This window comes from Meles meles, chromosome 14 (genome assembly GCF_922984935.1).
Source record: "Meles meles chromosome 14, mMelMel3.1 paternal haplotype, whole genome shotgun sequence".
NCBI lineage: Eukaryota > Metazoa > Chordata > Mammalia > Carnivora > Mustelidae > Meles > Meles meles.
In genome coordinates this window covers 59,219,540-59,243,484 of record NC_060079.1, presented here as the reverse complement: position 1 = coordinate 59,243,484, position 23,945 = coordinate 59,219,540, and the positions used below count along the sequence as shown (strand labels likewise).

Genomic DNA, 23,945 nt, shown 5'->3' with positions numbered 1-23,945 from the left:
AAATGGAAATGATTCTAAGGTGTATTTTCTGGGTATTTTTGTTTGTTTTACTTCTAGAGCAGATTCCATAGTAACTGAAAACTCAAGAGTCATCTAAATAAATCATCCTAAATTAAAGTATATAACATTTAAATACTGAAAAAGAGAAGCCCTTGAAATTTTTTGAAGTGACAAGTGGAACATCATTTCCAACAATGGGTTTCCTGTAAGTGCAAAGCCCTTCTGTTTTATAACTGCTAAATTGCTACAGAGGCTCTTATAATATAAAACTCAAATAGGAAAGTATTTGAGACAATGAACTGTAGTTATAGTAGGGAACTTAGAGTGAATTGGGTATATTTTAAACACTGATAAACAATGAAAAGGGGGAATTATAGATGTAGTGCTATTTGCTGTGCAAAGTTTAAACAATTTGACTAAATTATATGCAAAATGAGCGTATTTTGAAAGGAAATAACAAATGCTGTTCTGAATGGGAGTACCCTGCTCATATTTTGGGAAAAATCTCTATAGTTTTTTAATAAATAGATCCTTTACCACCTAAGTTAAACATTGCTAAGTTAAACATTGCCATATTATTTTACTATAGATAGAAAAAATTTAAAAAGCAAAGCTAATATTCAACATCTTCTTTTTTGAATATTTTCCATACTAATTTTAATTAGAATGTTTATAATTACTACTATTGTGAACTGTAGTTTAAAAATTACTTCTAAGTTTAGATCATACATTACCCATAAGAATGTGTGTTTTATATTTTTATATATATTTATATAATTTTATATATATAAATATATATATTTATATATTTTATATATATTTTATTTATATATATTTTATATTTATATATGTATATATTTATATATAAATATATTTACATATTTATTTTTATATGTTAAATATATATTTATAAATATAAATTATATTTATGAATATTATATATTATATTTTATATTTATATATGTTTTATATTTATATTATGAATCTTATGAATAAATAGAAATGTATTTTTTTTTAAGATTTTATTTATTTATTTGACAGAGAGAGAGATCACAAGTAGACAGAGAGGCAGGCAGAGAGAGAGGAGGAAGCAGGCTCCCTGCGGAGCAGAGAGCCCGATGCGGGGCCTGATCCCAGGACCCTGAGATCATGACCTGAGCTGAAGGCAGCGGCTTAATCCACTGAGCCACCCAGGCACCCCTAGAAATGTATTTTAGCCAAAATTCCAAATCTTGGGTAATAGAGAATATTAAAATATCATGATCAAATTTATTTTCTAAAGATAAGTTTTCATATTTCTTGGAATAATATTATGATGTTTTCAAGTGAATTAATTATAGTTTCATTAAAAGAAAACTGTTTTATTTTGTTTTTTAATTACCTTAAAAAGACTTTTACTATTCTCAAGTTTAGCTGGCTGAACAAAATAAGTTATTTAGTTGTGGATTAATCAGTAGAAAATTTGAAGTTTTAAACCACCTTTTTCTTGCGTTGCTTTTCCTATAGTTATAGAACGTAGAAAGTTGAAGCATATTTTGTCTGGTGATAGATGTAGAAATGGAGGGAGGAAGGGTATCATAAGAGGCAGAGATAATATTTTTGTCATTTGCGATTACATGCAAAGGGAAAAACAAATATTATATATATAATTTTTTTCAAACTATGCCTGTTTTTTTTGTTGTTGTTGTTGTTCAGATAAAACCTAAAAATAGCAACCCTATGATTTTACTGAAATAAAGTTGCTTTGGAGTGCATCTTCAGGACATAGCCACTTTTTTCTTCTATGTCATGTTTTTTAAGAAATAATAATACCTAATATATATTGAATTGTTACTATGTCTCAGGTATTTTCTTAAGCTTTTCATATAGTTGAAAGAATTTAAACCACATGAGAACCATATTCAATGGAAGTGATTTATTTCCCCAGTTTTCTCATGAGGGTAGTAAATACCTTTCTCTTAATGACACCGATAGCATGGCAGAATGAAGTTAAGAATTAATGTCAGGAATTTCAAAACCAAATGGTTGATGAACACCTACACCAAAATATCTGGAAGCATTAAGATGAATATTTCTATTGTTAATGCTCTTTTGTAACTGCTTTTTAATATTTTATATGAATATAAATTTATTTTAAAATGTAGATTTCTCTGAGAAACTTAAAACATTTTTTTAGTATTCTACTTTGAAGCCAGCAATTTAATCATGATAGCACATTTTGAAACATTACTATTATTTCTGGCACATTTAAAAATTATTTTCTATTTTATTCATTACTTTACTTACTAAATAACGCCAGACTACGTTGTCCTTGTACAAATTTAAAAACTGAAAATAAGATTAATGTCCTCCTTGAACAGGTTCCCAAGCTCAAATAACCAGTTTTACATTTTTTATTTCAATTTTTTCTTTCTTCCAATTCTCAAATTTTTATAGGCTCCATGAAAATATATATTAGTGTTTGTTCGTTCATATGTATGTTTATATATGGTGGTGTACTTTAAATGTATCTAGAATTTAATGGTCCTATTTGTTGTTTTGCAACATTATAATAAATCATTTCTATCCCTTATATTCTGGTATAGTTTTTCATTGCTATGTTGTATTCAGTCGTATACAGTTTACTTTTTCAATCCCCAACTGCTTTTTTGTTTTTATTTCCTCTGCCACAAACAACACTGCAGTGTTTTCTTATGCATCCATGCTTAAGCTTGGTGCACTCATGTAAGTTAAATGCTAAGAAGTGGCATTACTGTCTTACAGGATTTTATATGGTTGAGGATAAATTATACCCACATGTTACTGTGATAATTTTTATTCACATTAGATATTAATAATAAATGTTTTCCAAACTTTTGGGTGTGATACTAATTACAGTTTGAAGGATATAAATTTTTCTTTGCTTTGTATATGTTTGCATTTTTTAATTAAATGCATTAATTTAATTAAATTGCATTTTTTCCTGTCTGGTTTTATTTATTTTTTGCCTTTAGAAAATCACATTTTTTACGAATTCAGACTCAGAGGTGGAAACTCTCAGAGAGGAAAGCCTCTTCTTCTTGGCATTCTGCCCCTGGTGTTTTTCTTTGGCCTCTATCATTCTCCTGGCCAAAAGTATAGCATATTCTGCAGCTCCTTCCTGATTTTTCTTAGTACACTGTTTTTGAAGAGCAACATACCACCGTTTTGGTGGACAAGTGGAGTAACAAGATGCTTAATCTTGGACTTTGTTTCTAGGTTTCTTACCTTTTTTGTTTAGGAGCTTCCTCACAACATACTGTCAGACGTCATCTTCTTTAGAGACACTGAAAAATTTGTGGATTTTGCTAGCTCTTTGGGACCCCAAGCACTGAGGCACAGTAGTATTGATGAGTCCAGGAATGTCCTTCTCCCCTTCTTTACTGTGACCAAGTTGAGAACACTAAGAATAGCACCTCCATTGAAACCCTGAGTAGATATGTGTTTTCTTTCCTCCAGTCCTTCATGGTCTGTAGCAGGCATGCCCCTTACTCAGCAGGAGGTGAACGTGGTCATGTGTCAAGATACTCTGCTTCATGGGGAAGACTTGTTTTTTATTGCCACCAATGATTTGGACTACATAACTTCCATTCTTCACCTACAGCCTCAGCAGCAACTTCTGTGGCCATAAGCTTCTAATTTTGTGTTCATAATCCACTTCAATGAGTTTCTGGCAGCCTGTAGCTGGGAAAGCTTCATCCTAAAGCCCCCCTATTGCATCCAAGGTGCCATGAAAAAGAGACATGCGTAGGCTTCTTTTTCAATATATTTTGAAACCAATATGCATTTCTAAAAACCACTCATTCATATATTTCACTTAACTTCCTTTGGGAATTTTGTTTCCTTTTTTGCAGAATATTTGATACATTTGGTATAGAACTTTTATATATTTGTTGGACATACTTTCTTCTCGGTCTTCAATTATATTTATTCTATTTGTATAATATCTTTTGAAGTATAGAGGTATTGATTATTTGATTTGTTGGTTTTCTTTAGTCAAATTGATCATTTTTTTATGTTTTTATGAGAGCAGAGGTAAATAACATCTCTCATGTTTACAAATTCCCACTAATATTACTAGACCCCAGAACAAATTAAACACACAAAAAGTATTCTCATTAATAAAATAATGTTTATTTTATTATCCTATCTTTTTTATAGTTTACATTTTTTCAGACCTTTATTTTTAATTAATTTGATTTTATTTTTGCAAACAGTGTGAAATAAGATCATTTTTCCCAATTAGATATCCAGTCTTCTCATATAATTTTATGAATAAAAAATTATTTCCCTACAGACTGATAATACCTTTATACATAATTTCATTTTTCAAAGGAAAATAACACTGTACAAGTTAAGCAGGCAAGGAAGACTTAAAGAGGGAGGCTTATTTGGAGAAGGGGGTAAGGGAATAGGGAGAGAAATTGAATCCAACCTCCACTGAAACAAAAGGCAGAAGTTTTTAAGCACTCAGGTGAGCTAGTGGAAAAGAACTGGAGAAAGATTTATCAATGTAATTAGGTCAATATGCTTGCTAATTGGTGCTTATTGAAATAAGGCTCTTATCCTCCCACAGAGACTGAGCAATAGGAGCTGTAGCTTTCTTGATGAATACACTTCAGAGGGATACCTCCCAAGTTCTTGAGAAAGGCATTCCTTGGTTATAAATTTAGAAGAAAGAAAAAAAGAGAGAGAAAGAGAGAGAGGGAGAAAACAACTGGGAAATGTTTACATCTCAAGGAGCAAAGAAAGTATTTAAAATTTTAAGTTTTCTAGAAAAAGTAGGTCAGGAGCCTAGAGTTGAGAAGAAATCTGTGTAGTCAAGTTGAAGAGAATGTTACAGCTATCTTGGTTACATTATATATCTGGACTTTAGTCTTTCACGTTAATAAAAGTGTTCATTTTGGAACCACTTCTCATTTAATTGCAGTTGCTTGCTGATGTTTCACTATCCAGAAATTTCCAGACAGAAATTTCTTTTTGTTATCTTCTTTTTATTAAACTTCTCTTGGTTTTTTTTGTTTGTTTGTCTTGTTTTTTGTTTGTTTGTTTTGTTTTGGCAATTTTCTTGTTGACATGAATTTAACTCCAACTTATCAGGTTCTGTGAAAGATTATGTTGAGCTATGCATTGAGTGTAAAAGACACTGATACTTATCTATACAAATTCCATTCTTCTTTCATTCCTTGCTAAAAACTCACCATTTTGTTCAGTGCAATAATATACTCAGCTAAAAAGAAAAGGCAAAACATTTGTCAGTGTCAGATAAATGGTAGCCAGTGATTAGTAAATGAAATTCCACTGAAAATATCTGGAATAATTTTCTTTTTTTTTTCTTTTTTTTTTTTAAGATTTTATTTATTTATCTGACAGAGAGATCACAAGTAGGCAGAGAGGCAGGCAGAGAGAGAGGGAGAAACAGGCTCCCCACTGAGCAGAGAGCCCAATGTGGGGCTCGATCCCAGGACCCTGAGATCATGACCTGAGCCGAAGGCAGCGGTTTAATCCACTGAGCCATCCAGGCGCCCCCTGGAATAATTTTCTTGATGTGGGTTCTACTGCTTCCTCATCATTACTTTTTTTTTTTTTTTTTTTTGCTAGGAAGGCAGGAGAGAAGTTGATGTTGGAATGAACAGCAGCAGCCAGAATGGAACCATCCAATGATTCACACCAATACAACTATGCCATGTTCCCAGCTGTTAACCTAAAAATTACTTACACTCTAATCAAAATCAAACCCTTCCATAATGGCCCTAGGTTCTAGCCACTTTCATCTGCATTAGGACATCCATGAAAAAAACACTTTTTCTCTACAACATTATAAGGTTAGTTTTTACTAAATACGATATATATTTTCCCCCAGCGATAGTTGCAATTATTTGATTTCCTTTGAGCAAAACATACTTCAAAAGATAAAATAATTATGTAATATTTAAAAGCATCAATTATTTCCCCATTCCTGCCTAATTCAAATCAATCTTTCTAACTCTACCACATTACAGATACTGTGTAATATATCAAAATATCAATTAATACTACTATAGCCAAAAGTCAATTCTTAATCTTTACTTTTTGCATAGTATCTCAGAAACATTTGACACAGTCCCTCAATCTATCCTTTTCATTTCTTTTTCAGGTCATTATTCTCTTAATTTTCCTTTCAGTTCAGTGGATACTCCTTTAAAAATACTTGTATTAGGTCTCCTCTGTATAACCATATATTGTTAGACTGTTTCAGGGCTCCATTCTTAATCGTTCCTTCTTCTGCATGTATTCCCTTGGAGATAAATTTCTGTACAGACTTTAAATGACATCTATATCATCATGACCTCCACCCATCCAAACTTTGCTTAATAGAATGTCAAAATAAACTCCTGATCTACCCTTCCACTACTCAGCATCCTATCTCAGTTGATGACAACTCTGTCCTTCAAAGTGATTATGAAACAATTTGGAGTTATTGATATTTCTAACCTACGTTTACAGAACCAAAAACCAGTCCTCAAAAAGATTCTGTTTATTTTCAAAATGTGCTTATGCTAAGATTAATACAAGAGAAATATAGAAGGAAACTGGGACATTGATCTTTACATGGAGCAGCTTTACTAATCCATACAGGCTTTGTCCAAAAATTTTGAATGAATAAAATAAACTCTGATTTTGTTATGTTACTGTGAACACATATATATCATATACCATCAAATTTAATCTTAAGTGATACAGAGAATTATTTTTTGTATAATATTCAGTACATTCTTCCATGAACTTCTTATATACCTCCCTGTATCCTTTAGTAATATATTCATACTTTTCTTTATTATGTTCTAGTACAAATCTTATAAAATTATCCCTGCAAATTTTGTAGATGTTGTCATGATTGCAAAAACATATATTTTTTCTCCTATAATTTTTTGTTATACTTTTTAAAAGTTATTAATAGTATACTAGTAATGTCCTAGTGATTGTTTTGCTTTGGTTTGGTCTTTCAGGGTAATATTGAATAGAAGTCATGATAGTAGTATTTATATAAATTAATTTCAAAAATATTAAGTCTGTTACAAATTATGATGCTTCCCATATTAAGACTTCATCAAATTAAGGTTTTTTTGACTAACTAGTTATATGTTTTATTTTCTTTAATTAATTTGGCCTACTTTGAATATGCTTTCTGTATTTTAAGATAATCATAACTTATCTTCTTTAACTGTTGATATGGTAAATGCACATTCCTATCATTCTCTGAGTGTCTTTTGTTCCCAGTAGGACCTCAAGCATAAGACTCATGGAGAATTTAGGTATGCTTATGTTATCTTGGATTGATGTCTTCTTTTTTACCCAAATATATTGTCATGTAAGCCTAGTGTGTAAGTATTCTGCTCCTCTTCCTACTCATGTATTCTACTCTTCCCTTAAGAGTGGAACAGTGTAAGGAAACTTAAGAAATATATGGTGAAGGGTGGCTTAGAGCTAGAAATTAATCCCATCCCAGTTCACTCTTTGGAAATACTATTTTCTATAAGCAGATCTCCTCATTGAAAACTGCTAAAAATTTAGAAAATTAGGAACAGATTATGAATATTGTCTGAATTCCTTCTTGTTATAATATATCCATGTAATATCCATGTCACTATAGTTACATTTTGAAGGTTGCTGATTCTAGACTAGTGCTAATGATAGACTAAATTGCAACATTAGATTGTTCTTGTTTTCTAGGCTGCATTTATGGGATTAGCCTGCACAATATACCATTATCTGCCTCATCCTTACTATGTCATTCTGGATCCATTATTCCAACATTTTCATGCTGGTTACCAAACATGAGACCATCCTGTCTTACAAGTCTGAATATAAAAGTGACAGTGCATGTTTGAGTATATGTGCATCACATGACTAAAAGAAATGTTTTTGTTTTCACTACAAAATCCTAGTAGAATTTTAATGATTTTGCTATTAATAAGTTGGAAAATTAAGATTTTGTTCTCAATTTAATAAATTAGTCTTTAATATTTACATTAGACAATATTTAAAAATCTTTACACTTTCTACTCAGCTGTAATAAACATATATATTTGAGTTTACTTCAATGAGAAATTCAAGGATTTCCTAATACAACCTTGCTGAGCTATTTTCTCATTGGTGCATGGTGCCTCTTACAAAGCCAGTGGTCTTTTAATTATTTTTTATTTTTTATTAACATATAATGTATTATTAGTCCCAGGGGTACAGGTCTGTGAGTCGCCAGATTTACACACTTCATAGCACTTACCTTTCCCAATGTCCATAAACCAACACCCTCTTCCTATCCCTTCCCCCTGGCAACCCTGTTTGTTTTGTGAGATTAAGAGTCTCTTATGGTTTGTCTCCCTCCCAATTCCATCTAGTTTCATTTATTCTTTTCCTACCCTCCAAATCCCCCACATTGCCTCTCAACTTCCTCATATCAGGGAGATCATATGATAGTTGTCTTTCTCTGATTGACTTATTTTGCTAAGCATAATACCCTCTAGTTCCATCCATGTTGTCAAAAATGGCAAGATTTCAATTTTTTGATGGCTGCATAGTATTCCATTGTGTGTATGTGTGTGTGTGTGTGTGTGTGTGTGTGTGTATCACCTCTTCTTTATCCATTCATCTGTTGATGGACATCTAGGTTCTTTTCCTAGTTTGACTATTGTGGACATTTCTGCTATAAACATTCAGGTGCACGTGCCCCTTCGGATCACTACATTTGTATCTTTAAGGTAAATACCCAGTAGTGCAATTGCTGGGTCATAGGGTAGCTCTGTTTTCAACTTTTTGAGGAACCTCCATGCTGTTTTCCAGAGTGGCTGCACCAGCTTGCATTCCCACCAACAGTGTGGGAGGATTCCCCTTTCTCTGCATCCTCACCAGCATCTGTCATTTCCTGACTTGTTAATTTTAGCGATTCTGACTGGTGTGAGCTGATATCTCATGGTGGTTTTGATTTGTTTTCCTTGATGCTGAGTGTCTGTTGGCCTTGTGGATGTCTTATTTGCAGAAATGTCTTTTCATGTCCACTGCCCGTTTCTTGATTGGATTATTTGTTCTTTGGGTATTGAGTTTGATAAGCTCTTTATATATAGATTTAGGATACTAGCCCTTTATCTGATAGGTCGTTTGCAAATATCTTCTCCCATTCTGTCAGTTGTCTTTTGGATTTGTTAACGGTTTCCTTTGCTGTGCAAAAGCTTTTGATCTTGATGAAGTCCCAATAGTTCATTTTTGCCCTTGCTTCCCTTGCCTTTGCCGATGTTCCTAGAAAGAGGTTGCTGTGGCTGAGATGGAAGAGGTTGCTGCCTGTGTTCCCCTCAAGGATTTTGATGGATTCCTTTCTCACATTAGGTCCTTCATCCATTTTGAGTCTATTTTCATGTGTGGTGAAAGGAAGTGGTCCAATTTCATTTTTCTGCATGTGGTTGTCCAGTTTTCCCAACACCATTTGTTGAAGATGCTGTCTTTTTTCCACTGGACATTCTTTTCTGCTTTGTTGAACATTAGTTGATCATAGAATTGAGGGTCCATTTCTGGGCTCTCTATTCTCTTGCATTGATTTATGTGTCTGTTTTTGTGACAGTGCCATACTATCCTGATGATGACAGCTTTGTAATAGAGCTTGAAGTCTGGAATTGTGATGCCACAGCTTTGGCTTTCTTTTTCAATATTCCGCTAGCTATTCGAGGTCTTTTCTGGTTCCAGATAAATTTTAAGATTATTTTTTCTATTTCTTTGAAAAAAATGGATAGGGTTTTGATAGGGATTGCATTAAATGTGTAGATTGCTTTAGGTAGCATAGACATTTTCACAATATTTGTTCTTCCAGTCCATGAGCATGGAACATTTTTCCATTTGTTTGTGTCTTCCTCAATTTCTTTCATGGATACTTTATACTTTTCTGAGTATAGATTCTTTGCCTCCCTGGTTAGGTTTATTCCTAGGTATCTTATGGTTTTGGGATACAATTGTAAATGGGATGGACTCCTTAATTTCTCTTTCTTCTATCTTGTTGATGGTGCAAAGAAATGCAACTGATTTCTGTGCATTGATTTTATATCCTGACACTACTGAATTCCTGTACAAGTTCCAGCAGATTGGGAGTGGAGTCTTTTGGGTTTCCCACATATAGTAACATATCTGCAAAGAGTGATAGTTTGACTTCTTCTTTGCCGATTTGGATGCCTTTAATTTCTTTTTGTTGTCTGATTGCTGAGGCTAAGACTTCTAGTACTACGTTGAATAGCAGTGGTGATAATGACATCCCTGCCATGTTCCTGACCTTAGTGGAAAAGTTCTCATTTTTTCTCTAGTGAGAATATTTGTGGTGGGTTTTTCATAGATGGCTTTGATAATATTGAGGTATGTACTCTCTATTCCTACACTTTGAAGAGTTTTGATCAGGAAAGGGTGCTGTACTTTGTCAAATGCTTTTTCAGCATCTATTGAGAGTATCATATGGTTCTTGTTCTTTCTTTTATTAATGTATTGTATCACATTGGTTGATTTGCAGATGTGGAACCAACCTTGCAGCCCTGGAATAAATCCCACTCGGTCGTGGTCAATAATCCTTTTAATGTACTGCTGGATCCTATTGGCAGTATACTGGTGAGAATTTTCGCATCTGTCTTCATCAAGGATATTGGTTTATTATTCTCTTTTTTGATGGGATCCTTGTCTGGTTTTGGGATCAAGGGGATGCTTGCCTCATAAAATGAGTTTGGAAGTTTTCCTTCCATTTCTATTTTTTGGAAAAATTTCAGGAGAATAGGAATTAATTCTTCTTTAAATGTTTGGTAGAATTCTCCTGGGAAGCCGTCTGGCCCTGGGAACTTGTTTGTTTGGAGATTTTTGATGACTGCTTCAATCTCCTTATTGGTTATGGGTCTGTTCAGGTTTTCTCTGTCTTCCTGGTTCAGTTGTAGTAGTTTATATGTCTCTAGGAATGCATCTATTTCTTCCAGATTGTCAAATTTGCTGACGTATATTTGCTCATAATATGTTCTTATAATTGTTTGTATTACTTTGGTGTTGGTTGTGATCTCTCCTCTTTCATTCATGATTTTATTAATTTAGGTCCTTTCTCTTTTCTTTTTGAGAAGTCTGGCCAGGAGTTTATCAATCTTATTAATTCTTCCAAAGAACCATCTCCTAGTTTCATTGATTTGTTCTATTGTTTTTTTGGCTTCTGTTTCATTGATTTCTGCTCTGATCTTTATGATTTCTCTTCTCCTGCTGGGCTTAGGCTTTCTTAGCTGTTCTTTCTCCAGCTCCTTTAGGTGTAGGTTTAGGTTGTGTATTTGAGACCTTTTTTGTTTCTTGAGAAAGGCTTGTATCACTATATATTTTCCTCTCAGGACTGCTTTTGCTGTGTCCCACAGATTTTGAACAGTTGTGTTTTCCTTATCATTTGTTTCCATGAATTTTTTCAATTCTTCTTTAATTTCCTGGTTGACCCATTCATTCTTTAGAAGGATGCTCTTTAGTCTCCATGTGTTTGGGTTCTTTCCTAATTTCCTCTTGTGATTGAGTTCTATCTTCAGAGAATTGTGGTCTGAAAATATGCAGGGAAACGATCCCATTCTTTTGATACCAGTTGAGACCTGATTTGTGATCCAGGATGTGATCTATTCTGGAGAATGTTCCATAAAGCCAGTGGTCTTAAGCTTTTGAAAGACATGGGCTTTCAAAAGTGAATAGGTCACTTAATAATTTGTGTTTCTTTACTTTCAGTATCTTTTTCTTAAACTAGCACTTCCTATATTGATGACTGCTTTAATACAACAGACCATTCATTTGTCAGGAATTCAAACCACTCTGAAGAAAGAATATTGGAATATCTAAATTCCAATTAAATGCACTGCTGCACTCTATTCCTATATTTGAGAAACTGGGAACAACAACCATTGGCTGTGACCTAAAAGATGCTTTGATTAATAAAGCATGGCCTTTCCTCTATTTTTAAATATATGACTGGAATGGAAATATACTGTAATTATAATCAATTTGTGCTTGAGAAATGAAACATACTTAGAGGTAAGTGTTATTTAAACAGATTTTTTCAGGGAGGGAATTTGTATATTTAGAATTTTTCCAGTTTGATGAAGATAATGTAGCAATCTATTTTTGTTTTAAGCCATATATTTAACGTCTTTCATAAAAATTCTATTTCTATCAATGGAAAATGAGGTAGCTGAACCCAGTTTGCTTCTTTTGTTACTGGAGACTTCAAATGAATTACCACAGGGACAACAATGCCAAATAACTGATGCAAAGTGAGAATCATTGGATTAGACTTAGCTGCCCAAGAATTAATATCAAAAAGAGAGAAACTGTTGAAGAATATTTTATTTAATGGTAAATTATTAATTTGAAATATAATTGACAATTTAAAGTCCAATTAGTTTTGAACATCAATGCCTAATATTTAAATTAAGAAGAAATATAAATTTAAAAAATAGAATACTTCTAATATTTTTTATATGCTACTCTGGCAAATTGCTGCAGAATAGCTTTAGTAAATTATTTTGAGTTAACTTTGTAAATAAATTATTTTTGTTACCTCACTTCAAAAACTCTAAGGGGCACAAATTTTAAAATTTAGTCACATACAATTTGATATGATTGCCACAAAAAACCATGTAGCTCATGTTTCATGCTAAGAGGTGAAAGTTATCCCATTAAAGCTTCTGGAATAATAATTAGCACAGAATTAGACTGTTTGCTCTGCCTAATCAATCAACCCCTTACTATCTTTCTTCATTGCTTCCTTGGCTAACTTGTCTTGTAGTTATGAAAATATCCATACCCAGGAATAATGAATCTGAAAATAGGTAGTGTTTCCAGTATTCCATTTAGCAATAAAGATTTCAATGACTTCTTCCCCGGTAATGTATCTGAGTGAAATGTGTGTTTTACTTTTTACCTTATTCTTTCAACAATCCCAAATAATAATTTGAAGAAAAGGAAAACTAGGCTGGTGGTTCCTTTACATTACACTATAATAAACCCAATATATTATAATATTTTATCAATTCAATATAGTCATAACAAGCTATCACTGTTGAACTCCACACATTTATTTACCACCAACATCGTGATAGATGATTTTTTTTTTAAGATTTTGTTTGACAGAGAGAGCACAAGCAGGGGGAGTTGCAAGCAGAGGACGAAGCAGATGCCCCGCTGAGCAGGGAGTCCAATGTGGGGCTTGATCCCAGGACCCTGGGATCTTGACCTGAGCCAAAGGCAGATGCCTAACCACTGTACCATCCAGGTCCCCCAGTGATGGATGATGGATTTCTAAACTGTTTCTTGGTGATTGGCTGAATTGACAAGTTGTAAATGCACTTGTTCCCTCACTTCTATAACCACCACAGCACTCCTACTCTTATCTATTTTATATACAGGGAGTTTTAAAAAAAAATTGTGACTAAGTCTTTACAATAAGAAATTGGAAATTATTTTCATGCTATTGTAAAATGGTTTTGTAAAATTTTCGTATTATGGAAAAACCTTATAGGAGCATTGTGGATAGCAAAGAGTAAAGAAATGTTGACTACAACAACCAAAGATATTTAGTTACAGCTGTATAATAATTTTGGTTAAATAATTTTCAGGTTCTCAAAGTTCTGTTATGTTTTAGAACTATGATTTGAAGTTTTCATATTTACAATGAGTGACTTTCAAAGTTTCATCCATGAGGTCCTTTTTTGTAGATACATTCAAATATTGTGATGGCTGAGTATATGCAAACCATTGTTTCTCTGTGTAAAGAAAGTGTATACTTGGGGCACCTGGGTGGCTCAGTGGGTTAAAGCATCTGCCTTTGGCTCAGGTCATGATTCCAGGGTCCTGGGATCAAGCCCCGCTTTGGGCTCTCTGCTCAGCAGGGAGCCTGCTTCCTTCTCTCTCTCTGCCTGCCTCTCTGCCTACTTGTGATCTCTGTCTATCAAGTAAATAAATAAAATCTTTTAAAAAAAGAAGTGTATACTTACGAATGTTTCCTGAAAATTAATGTGATAAATTATATTTGAGTATAATCACATGGTAAATTAATAAAATAATGTAGGAATGTGAAAAACTACTTACATTTTCCAGAATGGAATTCCCAAGTGCTTGTTTAGAAATATTTTGGATTAAAAACAGGAATTTGGCTAACCAAATGTGATTAGATACAGATGTTTTCAAAATTTACAGCAGTCACTTCCATCAGAACTATAAATCTTAAAAATGACCAATGCCAATACCTCTTTAACCATAGATTTTTCAGGGAAAATTTTTTATTTTTACGTGTTTCTTTCTTTATAGGAATTATATTTTGTCCATAAAATGAGGAGCATGGCTCTTATTTTACATTATTCTGAATAAAATTATTTGAAGAATTAAAAATTATTTTTTAAGTTTTTATTTAAATTCCAGTTACTTAACATATAATGTAACATGTAAGTGTCTCTTTTTTTTTTTTTTTTAGATTTTTTTTTTTCATTTTTGACAGAGAGAGAGAGCACAGGTAGGCAGAGAGGCAGGCAGAGAGGGGGAAGCTGGCTCCCCACTGAGCAGAGAGCCCAATGCTGGGCTTGATCCCAGGACCCTGAGATCGTGACCTGGGCCGAAGGCAGGTCTTAACCCACTGAGCCACCCAGGTGCCCCATGTAACATATAAGTGTCTTTTATAGCATCCTATATTGATGGGAAATAAGTCATTCTTGAAAGTCCTAATAATTTACTATTGTGAAAACTTTGTTGTGATAAAACCCTAGGTTTGATCCCAACTTTGACATGAATTAATGCACTTGTAATATCCTTGGGTCACACAAATCCATGGAGCCTGTTTTTTTGGTAAGATAAAAAGTGTTTTATTGTTTTTATTTCACTTGATTTTTGTGAGAATCAAATAATGCCAATACAAATGATTTTTTTTCCCTTACTTGAAACTAAAATTCACCTTGATCGGTATAAATATTCCTAGTATGTGCTATTATTTCAGCTAGGAATTCAGGGATACACCACACACACACACACACACACACACTCTCTCTCTCTCTCTCTCTCTCTTCTTTGAATTGTAATTACTTTCAAACATTGATAGCAGGGTCCATCCTAATTACAAACATCAAGCGGAGAGATTATTGGAAACTAGTAGTTTCCAATATGATTCTCTTCAAAAAAGAACAGTCACCCTTTTTCTTCTGTACTAATGTTGAAGATTCCCTGGTATCTGTCTTCATATTTGGGGATGGGGTGAGGAGAGAGTAGGGGAAGGCTCATCTTATACTCAATGTGCTTAACACATACTATTTTATATTTGATCCCCAAATTATTTTACTTTTATGTTTATTTTTTATACTTACACCCAGTCTTCTATTAATGACTGTTTCTAGTTCTAGAATATTGAGTCCAGAGAGCGCTTCCACTATATGCATATCTACACAATGTGAACACAACCCTTATACCACCATGGGAGAGGCCCTGGCATTGAACCTGGTCCTTCATCTCATAACCTCTCTCCACCTTAGTTAATTACTCCCAATAATTCATTGTTATTTTTCCTATACTCATCTTTGCAAGATTATCTCAAGTATCAGAGACATTTTAATAATTTAAAACTTAAAGAGAGAATTAATTTAAAATTCTTCCTTTTAGGAGTCTGCTTTTATAGGATGCAAGTCTATCAGCACCTCCCCTACAACTTTGAGCTCTATCAGCCAAGTGGGGAAGGGATGGGGCAATATTTACAATGCAAAAATGCCCCTGCTGCATGTATTTTTGAAGAGAATTTAAATAAATTGTCAGCTACCTATTTTTCTAACCCCTCTGGAGTTATTTAGAACTTTTAAACAACAGAAATATGGAAACCTTTGTTTATAACCTGCTTTTTCCCCCCAAAAGGCATATAAATAAATTAGAAAAAAATCAGTAAGGTTAAAAAATAGATTAGATGTATGGCGCATTAAAGAAAAATAAGAAAAACCAGAGATAGTGTTAGTATGCAAATACAATAGTCATAAAACATTCTACACATTTGCCAAAATGAACCGCAAATTTGATTGTAAAATTCCTGACTGCCAAAGCTAAGATCCACATAGAGATTTAGAATGTCCCTATGGGCTAACAACAAACAGTTCCTCAAGAGAAGCACAGCTCTCCTGATACTAAGACAGAAATAGATGTCTCCTGTGGGCCCCATAATGGAAGAATCTTAGAAGAGGTAGGGATATTAGTGTGCAGCTGGTCCAAGAGCCTGTTCAGTTCCTGGACTCATTGTGCTCTGTCTTTTCTAAAACATATCTCTATTTGAATGCTTTCATTGACAGAAAGCTCAGCACTAATAAGGTATTTCATTATTTAGCAGACAATTTCTAGTTTTTAAAAATGTATTTCTTTTGTTTAGCCTCCTCCTATGTATAATCCTTTCATCATAACTTTAATTCTCTGGAGCAAAGTAGAACAAGAGTACTCTATATTCTGGTTTTAAATAATTTAAGAATAGCTGCCACTGCTCCATTACTCATGCATACATTCATTAAAAATATGTATTGTGTTTCTAAAATTTACTGTACGAAAAGTTTGGTGGTATAACTGTGAACATTGAAAAACAAGGCTTTTACTTCAACTAGGTTTACAAAAGAAAAAGAAAAATTTTTTTTTACAAAATCTCTTCCTTTGGCTGAATATCACAGGTCTACCTTTTCAGAAGCACTCTTCGTCCCTCACTGCCATGCTCCGTGCCTTGGCAGCTGACTTGATTGGAACATATAAATGGATCCCTTGCCTTAGGGATTCTGGATGGTGGGGGTTCATACAGTGGTGGACAATAAGAAGAGAGGATTGAGGTCAATTATTGATTCCTTCAGTCAACTCCCTGTGAGAATGCCATCAGCTGGCTTCATCCATCAACCAAAGGTCATAGCTTCTGCAAGGCAGCTTTGTTTCCAGTGTTTCATAACCTATCTGTTTGCCTAGAATCCCCCACTCCTCCTAGTTCAATGGTACTCAACTTCCCTGGTGGTTTTCCTGTACTTTGAGCAGCTTTCTAAAAGATCTGTAATTCTCCTAAAATTACTTATTTATTTTATTTGTTTTTTCCTGGGACAGGGACAAATTACAATACCAGCAATAATGCCTGGCATGTAGTCAAAACATATAGTAGGCGCTGAATAAAGAGTTTAGGGGAAAAAAAAACAAAAAACAAAAAACAACAAACCCGAAACCTGAGAGTACAGATTTCATTATATTCTAAGTCTTTCCCTCCTACTTCTCTTCCCCCTTCTTCTCCTCCTTTTCCTCCTTCTCCTTGTCTTCTTTTTCCTCCTCCCTTTTCTCTCTTTCTCTCTACACACACATAACCACACACATATATGCATTACACTGAGAAACTTTGTGATGCTTAGAATGCCAATATTTGTGGGGGCGCCTGGGTGGCTCAGTGGGTTAAGCCGCTGCCTTCGGCTCAGGTCATGATCTCAGGGTCCTGGGATCGAGTCCTGCATCGGCCTCTCTGCTCAGCAGGGAGCCTGCTTCCCTCTCTCTCTCTCTCTGCCTGCCTCTCTATCTACTTGTGATCTCTCTCTGGCAAATAAATAAAAAAAAATCTAAAAAAAAAAAAAGAATGCCAATATTTGTGATTTATATATTAGTAGGCAGTTATTTATGTGCTTCTTCGTGAACAAATGTCCTTTTTATCAATATTAATACATTATAAAGAAAGCTTGAAAAGTTTAAAATTAAAGTAACAGAACTAGTTCATATAGCCATAAATATAATCATCTTTAAATCCTGGTTTCAATTTTTCGGGAATACTTCAGTTTGTCAAGGTTAGGCTTAAAGTGTGATGTTTAAATTCTGTAATATATATGTACTAAAAACACGGTAATGGTTCTTTCATTGTCTTCAGGCGGGTGCATTTTGTAATTAATTGTCTAAAATACTTATTTTTATTAACTTTCATAACGATAGCCATACATGAAAATAGGAAAAATTACTGATGAAGATTCTTCAGTTTTTCTCCCCAAATATTCAAGTTACATTTTAGTTGCCTAATCTTAACAGGTAAAGTGATTGTAATAAATAATCAGCAAGTCAATTCCTTGATATGTCCTTTCTTAATAGAATATTTATATTTGATGAAAACATGTTCATTCAGTGAATGAAATCATATTATAAAACACATTAATGGAAATACTTCTGTTTCCTGTAATTGTAGATACCTGATTTGTCATGATGTATACTATATGTTTGGTATATACACTGAGTTTGGAACATATTAAGTGTTTGATAAATATTTTATAACCTATTGATTAAAGAAGGATACATTTGTTAAATGATTGTCATGAATTATGGAGGTTATTAAAAACATGAACTGTTCCTTGAAATAAGTGGAGACTTACTAGTATACTATATTTTGTCTACCACCTTATTAATTTGGAAATGCACAACACATGGACAACAACACATGTATACTTTTGAGTAAGTAGTAAGAGTGCAAAACAAAACAAAATTATACTCAGAAATTGATAATTTTATTGAAGAGAAAAATAAAAGAGAATACCAGTGTTGTTTTCTGTAAAGTCAGAGGTACATCAGGAATTATGGATGTAAATTTATGAAAAAATTGGAAAGTTTTACCAAATTCAAAGCATTTAATTGTGGCTACCCTCTATTTTCCCATAGAAAATTTTGTTACCATCTAGTTCACAGCAGAAACAAATGACTGGACAAGCAACAGTTTCCTCAGCCTCCTCTGCAGTTTCTCAAGATGGTTTAATCACAAATATGGAGAAGGGCATAGCAGTATTTTTATAAAATAAAGCAGACTACAACTCTGGAGAATGGCAATGGAATCTTGGGAGATAAGACCATAACCTAGTCGTGTCTCAAGGCTTGATCAAATATGTTCAAAGGCCACAACTTTTTGCACTTTATATGATTTTTTTTCCCAAGCATGTAGCCCACTTGTATTCTTGCTTGCTTAATCCTCTTGGACAGGAGTTTTCTAATATTTGTAATTAGAAGCATTATAGTTTATATTTGTGATGACTTTATTATAAACTTTAACAAAATAAAAATTAACACATTTTTTGACGGTTAGGTTTACATGATCACTTTTGAGCCCCTGAGGTTAATTCTATCAAATATTATAGCTTCTATAAAAGGAGAATGGCTTGTGTTAAGGATAACTGGGGTCTGTATAACTTTATTAGCCAAATCCATATTGCTGGTAAGTCATATGTCTTGATAAATACTGCTTTTTTTTTTAAGATTTTATTTATTTATTTGACAGAGATCACAAGTAGGCAGAGAGGCGGGCAGAGAGAGTGAGAGGGAATCAGGCTCCCTGCCGAGCAGAGAGCCCGATGTGGGACTCGATCCCAGGACCCTGAGATCATGACCCGAGCCGAAGGCAGCGGCTTAAACCACTGAGCCACCCAGGCACCCAATACTGCTTTCTTAAATGCCAGGCATTTATTAGTATGGCCGGAATCTGACCACACAACAGTGTGGATTAGAACCAGGCATAGATTTTGTCCCTTTGCATTTGGAATTTGTCTTGGTGCTTTAGTCATTTCCCTATCACTCAGATTAAATAGCTTCATATTTTCTTCAAATTTAACTTGTCTTGGAGTGTGGGAACAAAGTAATTTACGTCTCTTAAGAAATGTAAGCATGATTTTTAGGTAGAGAATTTTTAATATAAGTTGCTTATGAGAGACTTGGCATTTCAGGATTTACTTAAGTCTAATCTGCTAAAATTCTCACCTCCATGTCTCAACTGGCACCGACTTCACATTTCATGATACTTTCCTTCATCTGGAACAGCCCAATGTGGCTTAGCTCCATATACCAGTTGAAAAAGTGTGTTAGGTACTAATAGTACATGAGTACTTAACGTTGTTTAGTTAGTTCTTGAAAACCATTCATGCTCTAAAACTACCCACATAAATCAATATGTAATATGTGATCCAAGAACTGTGTGGAAAAAGGAGTTATTTTGGGAGCAGAAAAGCCTTTCCCCAGTATCTTGAAATCATACTAATTTGAAAAAATCTATTACGATAGCTCATAAGCTCAACCCTGTTACACAGGAAACTGCTTTTGAAGTGGGTGAAATATATTTTCCAACTTTGGGTAGAACTAAAAATTAAAGAATCTGAAGATAGCTATTTTATGAACAGATATTTTATGACACAGATTTGACTCTGGATGAAAAGTGAATGAATGTAGAGGAGATAAGTTCACTCATGAAGAGCAATTTCTGGAGGTATTTGGATAGAGTTGAGCTCCTTTTTTCAGTGGAGTGACCACTTCACTAAAAGATTAAGCCAGAGAGGATATACTGACTCTTTTTTTATGAAGTAAGATGTTATGTTGAAATTAATATCATCCTATAGTATTCTTCTTATAAAGATAACTATATAATTTAACTTATTAAAATACTAAATTAAAAAGTCACAATCATAGCAGACATTTATTCCCAGTTTTAATAAAATATTTACTTATGCTTTTCTCTTTCACTTTGGGGTCTATGAGAGAGTAGAGCAAGTCTATTTGATAGACACCCTCAAACTTCCTTCTTAAAAGCAATCTTTTTATGGAGGGTTTTAGTAAGTGACACCGCCTAGGGGCGCCTGGGTGGCTCAGTGGGTTAAGCCTCTGCCTTCAGCCCAGGTCATGATCTCAGGGTCCTGGGATGAGTCCCGCATAAGGCTCTCTGCTCAGCAGGGAGCCTGCCTCTCCCTCTTTCACTCCTGCCTCTCTGCCTACTTGTGATATCTCCGTCTCTGTCCAAAAAAAAAAACAAACCTTAAAAAAAAAAGTGACACTACCTATTCATAGAAAATTACTTAACTTCCTTCCCTACTATAATTTACTCTCAAGCATAAGAGCCCTGATTTTTTTTTTCCTTGTAGGTCAGTAAATAAATTAAAAGATTTTTTTTTCTTTCATTTTCTCATTTTTCCCTTTGGGACACCAGGTTTTTTTATGATAATATTTGGAAAGAAAAAATTGAGGCCTTTTGTAGAAAATATATTAATTCTTACAAACAGAAAAATAGTAGCATATACTACAATCAGCTGATAGAGTCTTTAGGATGGCTGAACAAACCTATTTAAAGTTGTGTTTTAAGGAATGTTTCCCAGAACCATGTCACAGAGTTTTGTCACAAAGATATCACTCTCTCTTCTATGATCAGAAAGCACCTAGATGATATTCCCACCAAGTGCCATAGTACAAAGCTAAGATATATAAGGTGGCCAGTTCCTAGTTAAAAACTAGGTGTGGTTTTTCTGGCCTGACCATAGGCAATTGCAAAGGCTTCACCTGAGAGTCCTGTGAAAAAGCTGAGTGGTTCACACCAGGCTTGGTGCACAGCCCCAAACCCCAAGCTCTATAAAACTGTTAAGTCTTTTGTCTGGGGTCCCTTCACAGATAAACAACTCAGGAATGCTCTGATCCATCTGACCCTCGACCTGTGCAAAATGGAAAAGAGGGAGCCAGCACTTTCTCCAGCTTTAGACTCTTGCTTATATTATCTCAGTAAGTGATAAAGAGACTTAATTCTCATTTTTGGCTTGTGGATCTAATTGGTTCCTCTGACACCTGATAGCTCAGCTTGCTCTCTCCCAGCTCAGCTGAGCTCCTGACAATATGGAAATCACCGAAAAAGGAACCTATTAGTGCAGAACTGTGTAATACTAGTTACGTTCTGTTATCAGCACAATGACTGACTCAAATCTAGCCTCTCAGCACTCATGAAACAGACATCTGAACACTGAGACATCCACTAATCCTGACGCTGAAACCCCTAAAACCTGAACACCGCTGGTGAATTGAAACAAAATCCACAGCAGACGTCCGACCTCTGCATCACGTTCACTTTCCAGATCTTGTGACTACATCTGATTGGCTAAGCCTCCAACGCACCAGACTCCTAACTCCAAAATAGTCTTAGAAATGTAGTTTCTACATTAAATTGCAGGGTAAAACATTAGGAAGAGAGTGGAATAGATATAACAAAACCTATCCAGCACAAATTGTTGCCGATAACATCCTCACAAAAACATTTTTCACATTTAATCTTCAAAATAATATTGCCTGACTGAAAAAACGATTTCCAAAGTAATGAAATTTCACTCAATGTTTCAACCCTGAGTGAAGATTATTCCTCACTTAATTCAATCAAAAGCCTATCTACACATATAACGTACTATAGATAATTTACGCTGTAGAACATACTAATGGAATGAGGTGATAGCTCTTGCCATGACAAAGTCTTTCAACTTTCGCTTCATTTTTGAGAATAGTCTCATTCAACTTAAAAATCCAAGTTAAAAAAAAATTGTTGATACTTTAAAAATTTTCTACTCTATTCTGGTCCATGTTCCTTGGGGGTAAATTCAATCATAATTTTTTGTCATTTCCTTTTATGTGATATATCTTCCTTACTGTGCTCATAGTTATTTTGAAAAATTTTTCTTTATATTTTCTTTATATCTGTGATGTGTTCAAATGTGCTTTTCTATAGATTTATCATACTGGCTGTTTTTTCACTACAGTTCTTGGACCTGAGGATTGAATTTCCAAAAACTTTGTGCACTGCACCCCTCACCACCCCCCCCCAAAAAAACAAAACACATTAAGCAAAAACAATATTTCTTTTCTTTCCTTCTAGGATTGTAATTACACTTAGGCTTACTATAACTCCACATTGAGGCTCTGCTTATTTTTATACAATTTTTTTTTTTTTCTCTGTGGGATTCCATTGATACACCTATTTTCAGGTTGGGTAATGTAAACATACCTGTCTTCAAAGTCAAGGATCTTTTTATTGTTACAAAGTATATAGCAATTTTTTTATTTCAGTTTCTATAGATATTTTTTCAGTTTGTATATTTACATTTGAATCTTTTGTAGAGTTTACATATCTCTGCTGAAATTCTCTAACTTTTCATTCATTGTATCCATCTTCATTTGAATCATGCAAAAATACTTTTAACAATCATTTTAGAGTATTTTAATTTAATTGCTAATTCCAATATAAATACTGTTATTTTTTCTACTGTTGATTGTTTTCCTCTTTTTATTATGGGTCATATTTCCCACTTTATGGAAATCATATATTTTTAGTCTTGTATATTTTCATGATGTATAGGTAAGAATTCTGGATTCTGTTATCTTTGTTGAAAAGTGTTAGGCTTATTCAGACAGGTTGTGAAATTTCTGGTACATCAACATAATGCTGCAAGGCCTTTCTTTTGGGCATTGTCCAATAGTATAACCATTTTGATTTTGCCTTTCGGCCTAGGATGTACCTCCTTCTGAGATGTGCTTCTCTTAAAGTTAGATTGTCTGGAGTTTCAATAATAAGTCCAAGGTGTTCATCAAACTCCTCTAAATTGGCAGTAACTGAAATTCAGACTCTCTTTCTCAAACTTTCCGCAGCTATTAAATTTACACATATCACTTTTAGCCTGCAAGGTGTTAATTTCTGCTATATTCCGTAAAGTCTCACTTTGTAAAATGTATGATTTGAAAACCAGCAAATTTGAATTGAGTTTGACATGTTTTCATTTCTGAGTGGCTTCCTCTTTTCTGGTACCTTCCCTGTGTTTCTCAGCAGTTTTGTCAGCTCTGATTCCAACTTCTGAATTCTCCATCTGATGAAGCTGCATCTTTGTCTTGTACTCTTATCTCCTGTGTTCAATATGAATTGAGGAACTTTCTGAAGTAATATGCCAGTTAAACATGGAATCCCCCTAGTTTTCTCTGCTTATTTGAAATAATATAACCTCTCTAATTTTCTGCCTGTTTTTGTTTACTTTCCTATGCCTTCAAATTTTTGTTTAATTTAACCTGAAGTTTATAAGTGTTATCAAGAAGAGAGATAGTTTGGTGTAATTTGGGTTTGTTTGTTT

At 34.0% G+C, this 23,945-nt stretch overlaps 1 pseudogene; it reads right to left on the bottom strand.

Annotated features, from left to right (window-relative positions):
• Positions 1-3,096: 3,096 nt before the first annotated feature.
• Positions 3,097-23,702, bottom strand: LOC123956082 (annotated as a pseudogene).
• Between the last annotated feature and the right edge of the window lie 243 nt (positions 23,703-23,945).